Source organism: Carassius carassius, chromosome 32 (assembly GCF_963082965.1).
Source record: "Carassius carassius chromosome 32, fCarCar2.1, whole genome shotgun sequence".
NCBI classification, from domain to species: Eukaryota; Metazoa; Chordata; class Actinopteri; order Cypriniformes; family Cyprinidae; genus Carassius; species Carassius carassius.
In genome coordinates, this window is record NC_081786.1 from 25,355,678 (window position 1) to 25,363,408 (window position 7,731).

At 34.1% G+C, this 7,731-nt stretch overlaps 2 long non-coding RNA genes across 2 annotated transcripts; one reads left to right on the forward strand and one right to left on the reverse strand.

The window, feature by feature from the left end:
- The first annotated feature begins 3,818 nt into the window (after positions 1–3,818).
- On the forward strand, positions 3,819–4,919 carry LOC132113293 (uncharacterized). Its single transcript, XR_009425136.1, has 3 exons — positions 3,819–4,028; positions 4,421–4,587; positions 4,736–4,919. It is a non-coding gene; the product is annotated as an uncharacterized LOC132113293 (long non-coding RNA).
- A 1,595-nt stretch (positions 4,920–6,514) lies between these two features.
- Positions 6,515–7,311, reverse strand: LOC132113294 (uncharacterized). Its single transcript, XR_009425137.1, has 3 exons — positions 7,193–7,311; positions 6,994–7,105; positions 6,515–6,761 (listed from the first exon to the last, which is right to left on the reverse strand). It is a non-coding gene; the product is annotated as an uncharacterized LOC132113294 (long non-coding RNA).
- Positions 7,312–7,731: the final 420 nt, after the last annotated feature.

Genomic DNA, 7,731 nt, shown 5'->3' on the forward strand with positions numbered 1-7,731 from the left:
TAAAAACCCCGTTTCGATTTGGAATTTTATTCCCCATTATATATTCTCTCGTTTTGGTGGTCTGGACTTTATTTTGAAATGTAACTACAATGTAGACAAACTCCCTGTAAAACTGTCCACTTTTCATAAGCAGGTCCTTTTAGCTTGGTCTCTTATCTACAAGCATAATTTCTCACCCCACAGGTATCTAATTTGGAATAACAGAGATATTTTATATAAGAACAAGTCTTTTTATTTTGAGAGTTGGGTACGTAATCAGATTCTGCTGGTGGACCAGTTATTTAATGCAGAAGGGCGACTTTTCTCCTATACAGAATTTCTATCAACATATAACATTCCTGTTACGCCGAAAGAATTCGCAATCGTATTTGACGCCATTCCATCAGGCACAATCATGCTTTTTAAGTATACTGGCAGACTTCCACCTACTTCTGTCTCCCTCCCTGATGTGGCTGACTCACCAGTTGGAAGAATCTGTTTTTCCCAACTTCCACATAATAATAAGAACATTCGTGCATTATTTCAGAAAGAGATTGTTTCTATTCCAAATGTTACATTTTATTGGAACCAATTTGTAAATGACATTGACTGGAAAAAGGTTTGGATGATTCCTCACAGATATTTATTAGTAAACAAGGTGAAAGAAGTATCTTTCAGAATAATTCACAGATAGTACCCTGCTAATCATTACATGATTAAATTTAAAAGGGACATCAATACAAACTGTTCTTTTTGTGAAAACCACCCTGAAACTGTTTTGCACCTCTTTTGGTATTGCCCACACACCAGAACATTTTGGCAAAACCTCAGCAGATTCATCATTGACCATATTTATAAAGACTTTGCCTTATTGTGGAAGGATGTTATTTTTTGCTTTTATAAAAGTCTAAGTAAAGAAAAAACGTACTTCATTATAAATTTATTAATACTTTTGGCAAAATTTCACATTCATAAATGTAAATTCAGCTCTAAAAAACCTTGTTTTGTACTTTTTATCCATGAAGTTGAACATTATATTAATCTGATTTCTGGCTCAAACAACAAAAAGGCTGTTAAAACTATTAACATATGGTCCTCTTTCACTTTGTAAGCTTCCCCTGGCTATTTTATTTTATTTTCTGTTTACCTCTGTGTTTTTTGTGTGTTATGTATATTATGGCTAATCACATGTGATTTGTACCCTTTTTGCAATAAAAAAAAAAAAAAAAAAAAACTTCAGTTTCAGAAACCACCCCCTGGCTATATGTGTATTTTGAATGCTTATTCTTTCTTTATATTATGTTTGTGTTATATATTTTCAGATGTATTGTTGGTGCTGTAACTGTACTTTGACTGTGTTTTTTGAAATTTAATAAAAAAAAAAAAAAAAAAAAAAGGCTGGAGAGTAGCGCTGCCTGAAAGCAGGGGGAAGAGGGAAAAAAAACAACAAACTAGAGAATGAAAACAAAACGGGCACGATCTCTGTGCAGGCTAAACAGGAGATGTGGACAACACTGAGACATGGACGAGAACACGACGATCCGACAACAGACAGCACACATGAGGAGACTAAATAGAGAAGGAGTGATTATCATGATGCAGAGCAGGTGATGGTGACCAATAACAAGATAATAATGAAACAAGAGGGCGGAGACGGGCACCACGGTGACACAGAAGCACATGGTAAGTGCAATAATAATAATAAATAATAATAATGATAATAATGATCCAGGGACATCATATTCTTCATAGCTCATCTAATATATGACAATCATTAATCAATCACTGTAATAATAACAATAATAATAAATATCTTTATGTTATGAATGAAATTCAAATATTGTTTAGACCATTTGCACGCAGTCTAATGTTGATCTGGGAACATTATGAAATTTTATTAACTGATAATAATGATGGTTACATTATCTTAAGAATATAATAATCTGTGATAGTTTTTATTATAACTTGTTACTAAGAGCTTCATCATTAGGCAATAACCCTAATGTTAATACATTTTTTCCTCCTCAGAATGTAAAGGGAAATGGAGGATTGTATTAGGAAAACAGTGTTGCGTGAAGAAAGACAAAGAGGAAAAAACAAAAATATTACAGTTGATGTGCATGTCCTGAAAAAAGAAGAAAATCATGAAACATTCATTCAAGAAAAACTGAAAACTTTAACAAACTTTAGAAACACAAATTCTGCAAGTCAAAAAGACAAGGATAATGGATACTACATTTTCTACTGTATCCGGTCAGGGAACCCTGTTGATGGAAGTTACAAGACCTCTGGGTCTATGGCTTACACATCATTTAAGGTTAAAAATGATTGGCTGAGCCACAAAGTCATTGTACAACGCACCAGCAAAGAGCACAATGGGCACAATGCAACTTTTGAAAAAGAAGGACACTTTCAATCAGTGTGTCCAGATTTGGTAATACAAATTGAAGAATGGATTTCATTGGGTGTCAAGCCAGATATCATTCTATTGGAAGCCCACAAATGGTCCAGATCTCGCGGATACACTGACTTGAACAACCGTCAGTACTTTGTCACACCAAAGGACATTGAGAATATACGCACATGCTTGATACGCCGAAGCCATTTGGATAAAGATGATGCTGTTAGTTCAGCCAAATTATTGACCAGTCACCTCAAGGACAATGTTGTTTTTTTCCAGCCTTTTTCCCATGAGAAGGAACTCATAATTATCCTTCAGACTCCCAACATGAAAGAGAATCTAAACAGACATGGAAAGAATGTTATATTTTTGGATGCCACTCATTGCATCAACCAGTATAATTTTCCACTTTATACCCTGGCTATAAGAGAAGACCATGGCCATGGAGTTCCAGTCGCTTTCATAGTAACAAGCAATGAGAAAGAGGCAACACTAGAGATAGCTTTACAGCAATTAAGGAGAGTGTGTCCTGCTGCACCAAGGTATGTATATTCTGGCCCCATATACCAGAGACTGTTTTCAATTTGTGTATATAAATAAACTGTAATTTATTCCTCTGATCAAAGCTGAATTTTCAGTATCATTACTCCAGTCTTCAGTGCCACATGGTCTTCAGAAATCAGAATAATATGATGATTTGATGCTCAAGAAACATTTCTGATTATTATAAATGTTGAAAAGTTGTTTATTTTTTTTCAGGATTCTTTGATGAATGGAAAGTATAAATTACTTTACTGTCTCTTTTGAGAAATGTAATGCATCCTAAAAAATAAAAATAAAAAAAAAATAAAAAAACTTACTGACCCAAAACTTTTGACCAGTAGTGTGTAATGAAACAAAAGCTTTCTTTCTATTTCATATAAATGATGTTCTTTTTAACTTTCTTTTCATCAAAGTATTCTGAAAGAAAAATTATACACAATAATAAATATTTTCAACAGTGATAATAACAATACATGTTTCTTGAGCTGTAAATCATCATATTAGAAAGATTTCTGAAGATCCTGTGACACTGAAGACTGGAGGAATGATGCTGAAAATTCAGCTTTGATCAGAGGAATAACTTGCATTATAAAATATTTTAAAATAGAAAACAATTATTTTAAAATGTTATACTATTTTACAATATTAGTTTTTTTTTCTATGTATTTTTAATCAAACAAATGCAGTCCTGGTCTGATGAGCATAAGAAACTTCTTTTAAAAACATAAAAAAAATTCTTACTGATCCCAAACTTTTCAATGGTAGTTGTATGTCTGTTTTCATCCTTCTGGTATATGCTATGTTGTTTCCTCTAGGTGCTTCATGGTGGACAAGGATATGTGTGAAATAAATGCCTTGCGGAAAGTGTTCCCAGAGTCAGATATCTTGCTGTGTTGGTATCATGTTATGCAAGTATGTATATATACAAATTAATATATTCTTTATATTAAAAAAATTTTTGATGGAAAAAGTTATTTGATGTCTCTGTTTTCAGGCTATTGTCCGTTGGCTTTCAAAGACAGACTCTGGAATCAGTGGACCATCAAATACTGATGTCAGATCAGAAATAATTTCCTTCATCAGAAAGATGAAGCTTTGTGCAACAGTGCGTAAAATTAACAATTCAATTGTGCTTCCTTTATTGTACTGTGGTAAAACTTTATTTTAGGGTATTTAACTAGTTGCTTATTAGCATGCATATTACTAGAATATTGGCTGTTTATTAGTACTTATAAAGCACATATTAATGCCTTATTCTGAATGAACGTATTCCAAATTCTAAATCCTACCCAATACATAAACTGAACAAGGAACTTACTAACTATTATTAAGCAGGTATTTTCGAGTTTATTGAGGGAAAAGTCGTTGTTAATATTGAATATGTGTTCCTTATACTAAAGTGTTACTTGTACTGTTACTATTTATATAACTATTTTAAAGAAAATATTAAATTAGTTAAATTAAACATTAAATCTATTATTATTTTGTTCATTATAGCTTCAAGATTTTAAGTCAGCTGCTGAGCAATTCCTAAAGAGGTTTGAAGATTTCCCAGCTCTTTGCTCATACTTCAAGGATCACTGGCTGGAAATAGGACACACATGGTCTGACTTTGGACGGTGCTACAACCATGCCGACTCCGATACAAACAATCTTGTTGAAAGGTAATATTTGAAATTAAATGTATGCAACTTCATTATGAGTTAATACAAATAATGTAATAGAATCACAAGCATTTGGAATATAGTTATATCAAAAATCAAACACAATCATATTAAAACGTGTATTGTTTTTCTTTGCTTGTCTAATCAGATTTTTCCATCGCCTAAAATATCAGTTTTTGGGTGGCATAAGGAACCGTAGACTGGATGATCTTATCAGCATTCTCGTCAAGAAGACAGATGGATACTTCCAGGTCATTCATGATTTACAGGCAGTTGGAAGAATGAAAAATGCCTCTTTGAAGTCAGGAGAAATACTTAAGTCAGCCTCTAGATTGGTGGAAAAAGGTTGGCAATATAGCATTAATCTTATATCCCACGACTCATACCTTTATGAAGTTCCATCAGAACAAACCCCTGGTCTATCCTACAAAGTTTGTCCATCTGAAAGTTTTTGTAGCTGCCCAATAGGACTCAGAGGACATGATCAAATAGACGCACATGCTAGTGTAATTAAGCAAAAGAAGCTTTACTCCATTCTGTGCTTTGACACAAAAGAGGTAAATGTAAAAAGTTTATGTAATGAGAGAATTTACCACACTTCTGCAACAACATTTCATTGTACCTGTTGTACATACTCTTACAATGAAAAATGTGCTTGCCTTCTACTGGCATGTGAATTATTTGATGTCATATTAACAAGAGATGTACCTACTTTGTGGCTAGAAGACATGTCAGTGCAGTTAAATGTGAACACTGCAGCAAACCACTCTAAAACTGAAGTGCAGAAGTTAAATGAAATACTGGAGACTGTGCAGAAATGGCAGAACATCCCTCAGCACATTAGCCAGCAAATTAAAAACCTGCATGACTGTATAACAAATGCAACTGTGACTGGAATGGAATTTACAGCTGTATCTACAGATTTGACAAGAAAGATAAGACCATTGTTTCCACACAGAGCAAAAAACATGAAACGAAAGTATAGAAAGAATTTCAAAAGACGACTAACTAAATTCAAAGAATAAATGTAGATATGAAAAAAACAAAACTAAGGCACCATAACAATGTAAAATATACATTTAAAATTAACTTGCTACATGTAAGTGTGCACATGAGAAATGAAGTAAAAGAGACTGCTGTTTTTTGCTTTTGTTTATTTTACTATGTATTGTTTTAAAACAAATCTGAAAAATAATGCAATCTTTAATTGTAAATTAAGCTATGTAAACCATGAACATTAACATTACTCTGCTTTCTCAATGCGTTCTCTAACAGTGATATGTTGAATATTTAAATCAAGTAAATCAAATAACTCAAAATAATTGAGATGACAATGTTTGAAACATTCATTTGTTATTGTGTTCACTGGCTCAGTGTACCTCTACTTAAACTGACTGATTAAAAATGAGATGACAACCTCTACAACTTGTGGTCCAAATGTATGGGTCAGCAGACTAAAAGGTGATTCCTCTCCCAGTTTTTCCCTCAGCAAGCACTGGAGAGTACAGAGTGTATTCCTGTAAACATAAATGGACAGATTTGTAAGCAAGAATCAAGTAAAAAAAAAAATCCAAATGCAGAAAGCAACTTACTTTGCAATGTCTGCCTCAACACTGGGAACACTTTCAATCATGCTCAGGTTTACATTTCTCCCTAGCATGGCTCCCAGCTCCTGGGCTAAATCTGTTGCCTCTCCTTCACTGAGAGCAGAGAAGATACTTATTTTTGTCTTGGCTTTTATCGGCCGTTGTTCTCTGAGCTCCTGAGGGAGATCCTCTTTACGAACCTTTGGGTAAACCAATATGTTATGGTTTTTGTTCTGTAGAAGTATAGCAAATTGCTATAAGGTTTAGAGTATATACAAACCCTAATCAGGCTTCTTAACTTCTTAGGCTTGTTTGACATGTTTTCTGTCATGATTCTTCTCTTCAGTTCAGCTTGAGTGACCGTGTACTTTCTTTTGGAGCCTGGCACTGACAGCCTTCCCAGAACTGTATAGTTTCTTCCCTGAGCTGTTTTGTACTCTTCTTTTTCTTTAGGTATGTCTTCTTCCTCTCTACCTTCTAATTTTCTTTTCTTGGCTATGTTTTCCTCATGCTCTCTCTCATCAACCAGTTGCTCCTCTTCACTTTCTCTTTCTTCTGCTTTGTTTTCCTCTGCTTCTCCTCTCTGTGCTGCATAAGCAAAACTTATAGTCAATAACCAGTATTACAAGGTGAATGTAGCATAAGTTAAATACAAATCATCTGCCATATCAAAACATCAGAAAGTTATGCTTGTGCCCCCTATGCTGTATTTTAAATAACTTCCTAAAATTTAAGACACAGTGGCACATGATTTTAGATATTTTAACTGAATTAATTTCATAAGGATTCTGTAATGTTCATAAAAAAAATTAAAATACACCTTCTAAACTACTTTGCATTTTGTCCCTGATCTGTGCACGCCTTGAAAATGCATCAGCCAGTGTAAATCAGGACGTACAGTCAAGCTCATTGATTAGTTCTTTGGGAGGATCCTAGAGGAATGAATTGAAACATAAATCATTTGTTTACATTTAGTGACATGCAGTGCCATGATTTTACTTTTTACTTTCAGAACTTACCTTCAGAAAATACTCTGCATAGAGTAATACAAATATGCCGCACTCAGAGGTGTTTCCTTGCTGTTCAGGTACCCTCAATTTCAGGGCTGGCATAGAATCTGCAGAAAATATCCGGGGTGTTTTTCTTGTGTTTTTCCACATTTCTGTTAAGTAACTGAAAGAGAAAAAAAACCTTATGAAATGTGTATCTCTATGACAGCCACATTGTATTGAACTTTTTGTTAAAGCATATCTTGAACCTTCGAATGTTTTGAAACACATCCATGCTGTCACTCACTTGCTCAGACTGGGAGTCTAGCATTAAAATGCAAGGCCTAAATGTACAACACAACTGATTAAACAGAGAAATTGAATAATATAAATGTTTGGTATAGGACTAAAAATAGCAGCATTATTTCATAGTACGGGTAACAGCACCAAATGTAATTACCCCAATGTAACATACATATCTACCTCCTTCTTTGCACCAATTTCCGCCCCCTTTTGATATGTTCCACTTCTTTGTTGCCAGCGAAGCACACAACCATGAGTCTCCAGTG